Here is a 12,575-nt window from a genome sequence, read left to right on the forward strand (position 1 = left end):
TGTGCAGTAAAGTGTGTGAAAGTGCGAGGTCGAATCCACAGGAAGATGTGTTTGCAAAAATCAATTTTCTAGTTTAACCCAATTTTATCTTAACCTAGTTCCAATTTTCATATTTGTGTCGTGCAAAAACATAAACTAAACTAAACAATTTGAAAACAAGTAATGGAAAATTACTAAGGTTTCCGAATTCGCCTTGCCAAATCAAACAACATTTCTTGCATTTTATGCATACAATAATCAACCCAAATACATTATTCAAAAATTGTAAACACGCAAATTAAATCATTCGATGAATCCATCCGTTAAAAGAATCACAACGAATATTTAATTGAGATCAAATCATCCATTGTATCCGTAGATCACAATGGATATTAGTCTCAATCCAATCATTCGATGTACCCCCGGACAAAATACAACGAATATTAAATTAAGCATGAGTAAAATACCAACATCCCATCAAGTGAACGTAATCAAATAGTTGAATTGACTTTTGAACAACACTTTCATAAAACAATCTCATTGTATATATAAAACGACAAGAACATGTATGTTTATCAATGACGAGGCTTCATCTTCAACCTTAGTTGAAGGTTTTAGCCTTTCATGATAACAAAAACAATAAACAATTGAATTGAAATCATGAGAAAAATAAAACTTACAATGGAAAACGAAGCGAAAGCTTTAGAACGACAATACGTCGTATTTTTGCTTAAAATGGCACCTCCCAATGTATGGTTACAAGAGAAAAAGTTGTATAAATAATAAAAAAAAATAGGGTTCGGTGTTGCCAGGTCAACATGAGTGCGCTCGATCTCACCTACGGTGCGCTCGAACGCACTCGGCTCTTTAGGGTTCCTGCGGCGTAGCACTTAAGCGATGCATGCTAGGGTTGACGTGGTCGTGTGCTCGAGCATGCCGTGCATGGGCTCTAGCGTAGGTGCGCTCGATCGTCACTCTATGCGCTCAATTGTACTTCCAGGGATCTTCAATTCCTATGCTTATTTCTACCCTCAAACCCCAGTTTTCTCTTAATGACCTGCAACACACCAAAACACCAAAACAAACAAAAAACATCATAAATTAACACAGCTAAGAGCTTAACAAACATAAGTTAAGGGGCCTAAATATACAATATTTGGCACTCATCAAATACCTCCAAATTTACATTTTGCTAGTCCCTTAGCGAAACAAAATGAAAACAAGAAACATAAGTCCGCTGTCGTGGGAGAAACGATTGCATTTAGCATATGCAACAAGCCTTTTAAACCCCTAGGCATCCCTAGAGGACGAGTGAAGTCTCGTGAGGGTTTAACAGTAATGATACCCACAAACATTTATGCACTATGTTATTTGACAAACAAGGACTTCCACACAAACACATGGTTTTTTACATCCTGAGCAGGTTTATCATAGTGAACACCACAATCACATCATCAAGACAACCATAAATCATTCGACTCAAAGATGGAAATTTGAGACAACACTTGTTCCAATAAGTGCAATGTGAGACTAACATATAATCATCAGGCTTCAATTTATTCTCAAACTTGGGTGTACCTTGAAAGTGATAGGAATTCGCTCAGATGAAACAACCAAGGCTTTAAAACATGCAAATTTTTTATTTATTTTTTATTTTTTTTGTGTAGGTTGTGCAATGCTTGGCTTCCTTAAGCTTTCTAATTGACCTATGTAATGGGTGTTAGGCCAGAGACTCCCAAACCAAATGGTTTTAGGGCACTAGATGTAGAAACATTCCTAAGGGCTTAGTTACTCAAGTCAACTAGGCTACGAAAACAAACTAGCCATACAACCAACCAAGTTAGATTTCTCATCTTTTTACGCGAACACTCAATGCTTAGTGAGGCATGAGATCCGGTTACTCAATGAGAAGCTTAAACTGATATTTTAATTTTTTTTTTTTTTTATTTTCAAGCCAAGGTTTCATCACACTTCATCCTACAAATCTCAAGATACACCCTAATCAAGTCAAATCTTATACCTCATAGATTCTATGCTAGTGTGCTTGTGGTGATAAACTCAAACATGTGAAATCTCTCTAATCCAACAATGAGTTAAAAGACTCAGATTCCTAATGACATGCTGTGTTCAACATGCTAAACAAACCAATGACATGCAAACCACAGAATAGGTGTTACCCTTGCTTTTTTTTTTTTTTTTTTTTTTTTTACAAAACAACAAGAATAATCAAGGAAAAAGACAGAGAAACGTCTACCTCACCCCCAAACTAAAATGACACATTGTCTGTAATGGGTCCAGAGATACAATACCAGATGAGCGGTGCAAGTCGGGTGTAAAGTAGGGGAACGCTCCCCCAAACTTGAATGGCAAACACTTGCCCTGAAAAACACAACAGAAACAAACAAACAAGATAAAATGGTAAGGGAAAGAATGAGGGTTGCCTCCCACAAGCGCTAAGTTTTAAGTCTTCAGCCAGACTCTCCACAAAAGACGACAATCACTCAGAATAACTCGGATCCTCCAACAATGTCGTCTTGATCTCCTTACTCCTCAACTCCAAGAATGGTTTTAATCTCTGTCCAGTCACCTTGAAGGTGTTACTATTCTTTGGATCCTCAATCTTGATGGCCACATGAGGAAAAACTGACCGAATGATAAATGGGCCTGTCCACCATGATTTCAACTTGCCTGGGAAAAGATACAGCCATGAATTGTAAAGAAGATCTTTCTCACTAGGCTCAAAAGATCGTCTCAAAATGCTCTAGTCATGAGCCTTCTTCATCTGTGCCTTGTACAACTGCGCAAAATCATAAGCATCATTCCTCAGCTCCTCCAAGTCATTGAGTTGGAGCTTCCTTTGTGAGCCAACCTTCAAAAGATTGAAGTTTAGCTGCTTGATGGCCCAATATGCTCTATGCTCCAACTCCATGGGAAGATGACATGCCTTCCCATACACAAGCCGATAGGGTGACATCCTAATCGGGGTCTTGAAAGCTATCCTATATGCCCACAGTGCATCACTCAATTGCAGAGACCAATCTTTTCTATTGGGGTTTACCGTCTTTTCCAAAATATGCTTGATCTCTCGATTGGAAACTTCAACTTGTCCACTCGTCTGTGGGTGATACGGGGTGGCAACCTTATGTGTGATGAAATACTTCTTCATCAACTGCTCAAAAATCTTATTGCAAAAATGCTTACCTCCATCACTTATAATTGCTTGAGGCATACCAAAACGAGCAAAGATAGTGTCTCTCAAAAACTGGACCACAACTCTGTGGTCATTGGTCTTGCATGCAACCGCCTTCACCCATTTGGACACATAGTCCACAACAACCAAGATGTATAGATAGCCAAAGGAGTTTGGGAAAGGTCCCATGAAATCGATGCCCCATACATCAAAAATCTCAACAATCAAAATGGGACTGAGGGGCATCATATTCCTCCTAGAGATACTCCCTAGCTTCTGACAACGCTCACAAGATGTACAATAAGCATGGGCATCTCTGAAAAGGGTAGGCCAATAGAATCCACATTGTAAAATCTTGGCAGCGGTCTTCTTAGCACTGAAATGGCCTCGACAAGCATGATCATGATAAAAGGAGATGACATTGGATTGGTCATGCTCAAGTATACACTTCCTAATGATCTGATAGGAACAATACTTGAACAGGTAAGGATCGTCCCAGAAAAAGTGCTTTACCGTGGACAAAAATCTGGACCTATCTTGTTGCCCCCACTGCTGAGGTAGTTGGCCGGTGACGAGATAGTTCACTATGTCAGCAAACCATGGTGCGGGATTATGAGCAATGTGCATCAGTTGCTTATCAGGGAAAGTCTCCGAAATGGGGCTGGCATCCTCGGTGTAATCCACAGTCAATCTAGACAAATGATCCGCCACCACATTTCGAAACCCTTCTTGTCCTGAATTTCTATGTGAAACTCCTGAAGTAGCAAAATCCATCGGATCAGACGAGATTTAGCATCTTTTTGGAAAAAAGATACTTCAATGCTGCGTGATCCGAAAAGATGATGACTTTAGATCCTAGCAAATAGGATCTTAACTTATCTAGCGCGAAAATGACTACCAACAACTCCTTCTCTGTGGTGGAGTAATTGAGTTGTGCATTGTTCAGACTCCTGCTTGTATAGTAAATGACATGGGGGAGTCTATCAACACACTGTCCCAAAATAGCTCCAACGTCATAATCCGAAGTGTCACACTTGATCTCAAAAGGTACTACCTAGTTGGGTGGCTGAATAATGGGTGTGGACGTCAGAATGCTCTTAAGGTCCCCAAATGCTCTCTTACAATCCTCATCGAATACAAATGGGGCATCCTTCACCAACAACTTGCACAAAGGCTTGGCAATCTTGCTAAAGTCCTGGATAAACCACCTGTAGAATCCTGCATGGCCCAGAAAAGAGCGAACCTCCTTCACTATACGTGGGGGTGGAAGGTTGGAAATCAGATCCACCTTCGCTTTGTCAACCTCATTCCCCCTTTGAGATATGACGTGCCCCAATACAATACCTTGCTTGACCATAAAATGACACTTCTCCCAATTGAGCACCAGGTTCTTCTCCTTGCACCATGCTAATACCAAATTCAGGCGGTGAAAATACTCATCAAAGGATGAACCGAAGACAGATAAGTCATCCATGAAAATCTCCAAGAAATGCTCTACCATGTCAGAAAAAATACTGATCATGCACCGTTGAAAAGTAGCAGGTGCGTTGCATAACCCAAAGGGCATGCGACGGTAGGCGAAAGTCCAAAGGATAGGTAAACATCGTCTTCTCTTGATCTTCAGGGTCCACAGGGACCTGGTTATATCCAGAATAACCATCCAAGAAACAATACTATTCATGCCCAGCCAAGCGCTCCACCATTTGATCAATAAATGGAAGCGGGAAATGATCCTTTCTAGTGGCAGCATTCAACTTCCAGTAGTATATGTATACTCTCCATCCTGATTGAATACAAGTTGGGACCGACTCGTCATCCTTGTTCTTTACAACCATCAATCCAGCCCGCTTGGGCACAACATGAATCGGGCTCACCCACTTGCTATTAGAGATTGGATAAATGATCCTTGCATCCAACAACTTTATCACTTCAGTCCTCACAACCTCTTGCATAGCTGGGTTGAGCCTCCTTTGTGGCTCCCTCGATGGCTTGGCATTCTCCTCCAAATGTATCTTATGCATCACCACCGAGGGACTGATCCCCTTGATATCTGATAAGTGCCAAATATTGCATATTTGGACCCCTTTATTTACATTAGTTAATCCTTTAGCTGTGTCGTTATTTAATATTTTGTGTTAGTTTTGTGTTTTTAATGTTTTGTAGGTCAATAAAGAAAAACTACAGCTTTAAAGGGAAAAATGCAAAGTTTGGAAGAAAGCATACTTTGAGAAGACTTAGATGATGTGGTTAAGTCTAACCAAATCAAAGCAAAAGGTTAAATCGGATTAAAGAACAAATTGAATTAAAGATCAGATTGGATAAAATTTGGGATTTGATTCAAATTCAGATTCTGCACATGTCTCAATATTTTGACCATAACTTTCTACTCAAATATCTGATTGAAGTGATTCAAATGGAATTGGAAAGCTAACTCAAAATACTACAATTCATTGTGAAATAGGATTTTCCTAATTAAGAAGGTTACTATGCCAAAATCGCCATGCAATTAAAGGAGACAAATTAGAGCGAATCCTATTCCGATTTCAAACTTCTATTTTGACTGGGAGACAGACCTCCAAATTATCTAGGTTTAATAGGGCTTTTAGGACTTTCCTAAGCCTATAAATAGACCACATTGCATTCAAGAAAATATATAGAATTTCAGAGAGCAAAATTCTACAGTTTTTCTCTTTTTAGTTTAGGTTTTCTTCTGATTTAGATTTTATTTTTATGTAGAGCTAAATTTGCAACTAAGGCTGGGGATGAAGCCTCACCGATGAAGAACATCAATACTTTCATGTAAGTCTTTATTTATTTGATTTTATTGGGTTTATTATTTCAATTGTTTTACTTCTTTTCAATATGTGGCATGATTCTTGGATATCTTGTTATGATTCAAAGATACACTTGATGATTTAAGACACTTGATTTTATTTGCCTAAATAATTGGATATCCCTTGTGATTTGTTCTACCGATACATTTGGTGTTTTAATTAAGATTTGATATCTTTTGTGATTTACGGATATATTTGATGATTTAATTGATATTGGATTCCTCTTGTGATTTGTGCAATGAATGGATACATGGGATGGTTTTGATTAATTGTTTGAAGCATAGTAAAACATATCTAAGATTTTAATTGTGAGAACTTCAGATTAATATTGATAAACATGAAAGTATGTTGTTATGATTCGGTGAGTGTGAATTCCCAAACCTTAGTATTTTATCTATTAGTTTATTTTAATTAGTTTATGTTTGTCTTTTAATTTTTAAAACCAAAATTTAAAACCCTTTTGGAATTAGGTTAGGATTTAATTGGTTTAGATTTAAATTGCTCTTTCAAAAATATAATTCTCTGTGGGTTCGACCTCGTACTTGCAAAATATTGCAAACGATTCATTCAATTGCGAGTATATTAAAATTTGCACAACAATAGCCTCAATAGTCTAGCCGATAGCTTCTTTGTGCTCTTTTAAAACCTCTAACAGTTTCTCCTCTTGAGCATCAACAAAATCTGAAGCTATAATCACAGGCAAAGAATCTGCTGGACCTAGGAACTTATACTTGAGTGTGTCCGGTAGAGGTTTAAGTTCCTTCTGGGGGGATCTGGTACTGCTGTCTTCTCCTTCTCACTGCTCACCAGAGGAGTAGTCTCCAAAATCGCATCTGCTTGCTCAAACAATTTGTTCAAGTCCAAATCCTCTCAGAACTGAGCAAAGCATGCCTCCAGGGGGTCCTCTATGCTTGATTCTTCAACAACCTCCTCAAAGATCTCCTCTATCAAGCATACCTGTTGCACTTCCTCATATTCCAATGGTTGCTTTCTAATATGGAAAATATTTAGCTCCAATATCATATTCCCAAATGAAATCTTCATCACCCCCATTCTACAATTGATCAGGGCATTAGCTGTAGCTAGAAATGGTTGCCCTAAGATCACCGGTATTTGACTCCCCACATTCGGAACCAGCTCTGTGTCAAGCACAATAAAATCTATCGGGAAATAAAACTTATCCACCTTAATCATGACATCCTCTACTATTCCCCATGAAACCTTCACTGACCTGTCAGCTAATTGCAGTGTCATGGATGTGGGTCTCAACTCTCCTAGCCCCAACTGCACATAAACTGAGTAGGGCAACAAATTTACACTTGCTCCGAGATCCAATAATGCCCTCTCAATTTGGCTGACTCCTATCATGCAAGAAATAGTAGGACACCCAAGGTCCTGATACTTGAGGGGCAACTTGCATTGCAGGATTGAACTAACCTACTCGGTCAGGAATGCCTTCTTTGGAACATTCGTCTTCCTCTTCACTGTAATCAAGTCCTTCAAGAACTTGGCATATGAAGGTACTTGTTGGATGACATCCAAAAATGGGATATTGATTTGGACCTGCTTGAACACCTCCAAAATGTCTTCAAACTTCCCCCTTTCTTGGGTGCTTGCAACCTTCAGGGTAAGGTGCTGTCGGTACAAATGACCTAGGAGGGTCCTCAATAATGGGTGTGGCTGTAGATGGCTCGGCATCTCTCTTCTCTTTGTTGCCACTCTTTTCCCTTTCTTGCCCCACAGGGTCTTCTTCTTGCTCAACCACCTGATTGTCCACTTGTCTCCCTGACCTCAGTGTGACAATCGCTTGCACATGTTCTTGCCCGTGTGCAAGACTTGAAAAATTTCCAACCATATATTGTCCTTTCGGGTTGGGCACGAGTTGACTGGGTAACTTCCCCTTTTCTCTCTCACCCAAGTGATTGGCTATTTGTCCAATCTGACTCTCCATCTTCACAATTGGTTGGGTGTTAACCATGGTGGCATTCTTCACTTCATCTATCGCTTGGGTGTTTGCCATGGCAGAGTTTTTGAGCTCTTGTATGGTTTGGCTATTCGATTGTATGATTGCCTTCATTGTTTCTTCTAGCGATGATTGTGATGAAGATGCAGAAGGTTGCACTGGTTGAGCTGAACGACCATGATTCTGAGCATGTGGGGGAAATCCTTGGTTCATTGGTTGGCTTTGCTTCCATGAGAAATTAGGGTGGTTTTGCCACTTTGGATTATATGTCTCCGAATAGGGTCTGCTCGCTTGCTTCCTAAAGTCCTTGAAAGCATTCACTTGTTCCATGGAGCACTCGGCAAAAGCAGGTGAAAATGGACAATTCTGTGCTAAGTGCATAGGATTAGCACAAATTGAACAGCCATCAACATTGAATGTGTTGGCAGCATTTATGGACTGACCCACTGCAAGAGCTTCAACCTTCTTGGTCAGGGCATCTATCTTTATCCTCAAATCAATGTCCTCCTTAACCTTATAGATGCCACCTTTCTTGGGGATATGGGCAGATTTATCCCAACAACTCAAAAAATCCCACTGCTGTGAGCTGTCGAACAATTTGTCTAATGCCTTATACGCTGCATCCCCCGTCAAACTTAAGAATGCCCCCCATTCATTGACTACATCATACTACGGTTGGATTGGGTCAATCCTTGGTAGAAAAATTGAACGGGTCTCCACTTCTCATATCCATGTGGAGGGCATCTTATCAACAACTCCTTAAATATTTCCCAACTCTCCGAAAATTTCTCGTCCTCCTCCTGAGTGAAGGAACTTATTTCCTTTCTGCATTCATTGACCTTTGACATTGGGAAAAACTTGTTATAGAACTTGCTTAACAAGCTTTTCCAAGATGTAATGGATCTGGTGTTAAGTGCTAAAATATTCATATTTTCAGCCCTTAACTTACATGTTTTAATCCTTTGGTTTTAGTTAATTAGGTCATTTTAATTCCTTTTTGTGTTTTCCATACTTTCGTAGGCTTTTGGAAGAAAATGAAGTAAATCTGGAAGATTTGGGCTCAAAGAGAGAAGATGGGAAAAGTGGAAGCCCTTGACACTGTGATCGATCACAGGTTCCCTGCGATCGAGCGCAGTACCAGAGAAGACAAAGCATGAAGCAGGCTACGAGCGCTCGAGCACACAACAGAAGAGGCTCGATTGTAGACCTGCAATCGAGCGCACACGGGTTACGATCGATCGCACCCGTGCACAGGAGACACATCAAAGCTGTGCTAGAATGCTAGTATTTCCATATTAGGGTTTTCCAACTCTCAATTGTAATAGGTTTTGAAACCCTATGAAATTCCTAGGTTTAGTAGCTTGTCAAGGATTTCTAAAGCCTATAAATAGACCCTTAAGCCTATAGAATAGGTATGCTTTATAAGGAGAAGAATTGGAGCTCTTCAAGTGCAAGTTTCGGGTTTATTCTTTTTCTTTCTTTTATTTATTGAAGATGTTTAACATCAACTTTTTGTGTAACTAATTTAATTAGTAGGGCTAAATTGAAGCCCTAGTTATGTTTTGTTAATATTCAACATTGGCGCCTTTGTGATGATCTTGTTATGATATCTAACTAGATTAATACATAGTTTCATGAATTCCTCATATGTGTGTGCTTGATCAACATGTGCATGTGGTATGGACTAGTTAGTTAAATCAATTTGGAAGACCGAGTCTTGGGTTTAACATAAGTAACAAAAGTAATCCACACCGGGTTCTTGGGTTAATCAACATGGGAACCGGGAGTATACACCCATGCCCTAAGCCTCATGTGTTTGTCGATTTCCACATAAGATATGCTTTCCTAGAGAACAACTTAGTATACACCATGCTAAATCCTTTACGGAAGAAAAGAGTTAGAGTATACACCCATGCCTAACTCGTTGCTTAGGGAAATCTATAGCTTAAGGAGTATACACCCGTGTTTTTAGGTTGACAAACATTAGATAGACATAACTTGATCAAAACATTGGCATATTGATATATTAGCTTAATATAATTAGTGGTGGATATCAAAGCCCTACCTTTTTATCATTATCAATTTAAATCCAATCTCTTGTTTTATTTTACTTTGGGAATTGATTTTAGACAAGATTCAGCAGTTCTCGTGGGAATGACCCCGTATTTGCACATTATACTACTATGTTGACCTCGTGCACTTGCGGGTAAAACATCTAGTTATTTGCCTATTTATTTAGGTAGGTAATTGTGAACAACAAGTTTTTGGCGCCGTTGTTGGGGATTGCGGCGAATTTTGTTTAAAATTATTTTCCTATAGTTGTGATATTTTAATTTTTAATTTTCAATTTTGTTTTTGTCAAAAATGTTTTCTGTCGATTCTTAATTTTTTTGTTTTCTGTTTTAGGTTGCGGACTAGCATTCTGTGATTGCGATCGAACGTCAACTAAGTGTGATCGAGCATATTGCGATCGAGCACACCACCCTGCGATCGAGCGCAGTTCCAGGGAGCATCCGGACCAGTAGCACTGAACCTGCCTAACTAAAGATGCAATTCAGTTGATGCAAGGTTGTCTATCTCAAGCCTCAACCGTTATTCCACTCGATCCTAAAATTGAGCGGACAATTCGACAATGACCTAGAAACAAAGATGAAGAGGAAGAAATTGAGATGGAAGATTTGCAAGAAAATCCAATTGGGCCAAGACCATTAGAGGCAAATCCACCACGGGTGAGGAGACCGATGAAGCAGGCATTCGCTCCAGCAAACCTCCATCAACCTTCATGCATAGCATGTCAACCGGAGGTGGAAGGCAGCTATTATATTTCTCCTCAAATCCTTAATGCATTGACTCACTTCAAAGGCACAGCTACTGAGGATCCCAACTTGCATCTTAAAGAATTCTTTGATTTATGCAAGTTGCAGCATGTCCAAGGCCTAACTCAAGAGAGACTCAGGTTAGTCCTCTTCCCTTTCTCTTTGAAAGATAATGCTAAACTGTGGTACAATTCCTTGCCAGCAGATTTTATCCATTCTTGGGAAGAATTAGCCACCAAGTTTCTGAAGAAGTTTTTCCCAGCTCAAAGGACAAGGCAACTTAGAAAGGAGCTGCAATTGTTCCAACAAAGAGATGGAGACCTTTCTTTGAAGCATGGGATCACTTCAACGCGATGCTCCTTATGTGTCCAAATCACAACATATCTCAAGATGACCAGGTACAAATCTTTTATGAAGGTTTAGATGACACTAACAAAGGGATGGTTGATTCAGCTTGTGGAGGAGCACTTATGGAGAAGAGTAGTGAGGAAGCAATGGAGCTTTTTGAGACATTAAGTGAGCATTCCCAGTAATTCTGCTCCAGAGGAAGGAGAGGAGCCAAGAGCAAGGGCATGTATGAAGTATACTTCAATGGGGGATCGCCAAATCAGATGGCTGCTGTGGAAAAGAAGTTAGACATGATTGTTAAGGCCATGACTGCTCAGAAAATTTTACCTTTGCAACATGACACACCAATCCAGGTATGTGCTATTTGTTCCCATCTAGATCACACTACTGAGACGTGTCCTTTATCTCCATTTGCAGAGCAAGAAAAGACGAATTATGTAGGACAAAACAATTACCCCCACAAGAACAATCCATACTCCAAACTTATAATCTAGGATGGCGTAACCATCCCAATTTCTCTCGGAGTAACAATCAAGGACAACAGAAAGGGCCCCAACAAGCAAGCCAACCAACTCAAGAGTCAAAATTGAACCAACTGGAGAATATGATACACAACCTGGTGACCTTACAACAGCAATTCTCGGCTGATCAGAAATAATTCAATACAACGACTGATCAAGCCATTCAAATATTGGAAGTGCAAAAGGGGCAAATCGTAAAGGAGCTGAGTGAGAGGAAGCAGAGAGAATTTCCAGCTCAAACAATACCTAACCCAGGGAGTCACCAGCAGCTGAAAGTAGTCACAGTGCTCAGGAATGGCAAAGTCATTGGAACTGAAGAGCCACCTCAAGCAACTCCAGATGAACCATCAACTTCTAAGGCAAACAAAATGGAGAAGGTAAATGCACCTCCCCCCCCTTTCCTCAAAGGTTAGTCAAACCAAAGAAAGAAAAGCAACTTATGGATATTTTTGAGACTTTGAGGAAAGTAGAAATCAATATTCCCTTGTTAGATGCAATTAAACAGATTCCTTCTTATGCCAAATTTTTAAAGGATTGTTGCACTAACAAAAGGAGATTTCAGGAGCATGAGACTGTGGCCCTAACAAAAGAGGTAAGTGCAGTTTTATTGAGAAAATTACCACCTAAGCTAACAGATCTAGGTAGTTTTACCATTCCTTCCAGGATAGGAGACCACCTTTTTGAGCATGCATTGCTAGATCTGGGAGTAGGGGTCAATTTGCTACCTCACATGGTTTATGAAAAGCTAGGTTTGAGGGAGCTTCAACCAACATCTGTTACCTTACAATTGGCAGATAGAAGCATCAAAAGACCAAGAGGTATACTTGAGGATGTGTTGGTAAAGGTAGGTACATTTATTTTACTTGCTGACTTCATTGTGTCAGATGTGGAAGAATCCCCTATGCCATCACCCTTGCCTATCGT

The 12,575-nt window shown here is 39.8% G+C and overlaps 1 pseudogene; it reads right to left on the reverse strand.

The window, feature by feature from the left end:
- Nucleotides 1-963: 963 nt before the first annotated feature.
- On the reverse strand, nucleotides 964-7,858 carry LOC132167433 (uncharacterized; annotated as a pseudogene).
- Between the last annotated feature and the right edge of the window lie 4,717 nt (nucleotides 7,859-12,575).

Source organism: Corylus avellana, chromosome 2 (assembly GCF_965113065.1).
Source record: "Corylus avellana chromosome 2, dhCorAvel1.hap1.2, whole genome shotgun sequence".
In the NCBI taxonomy this organism is placed as follows: Eukaryota; Viridiplantae; Streptophyta; class Magnoliopsida; order Fagales; family Betulaceae; genus Corylus; species Corylus avellana.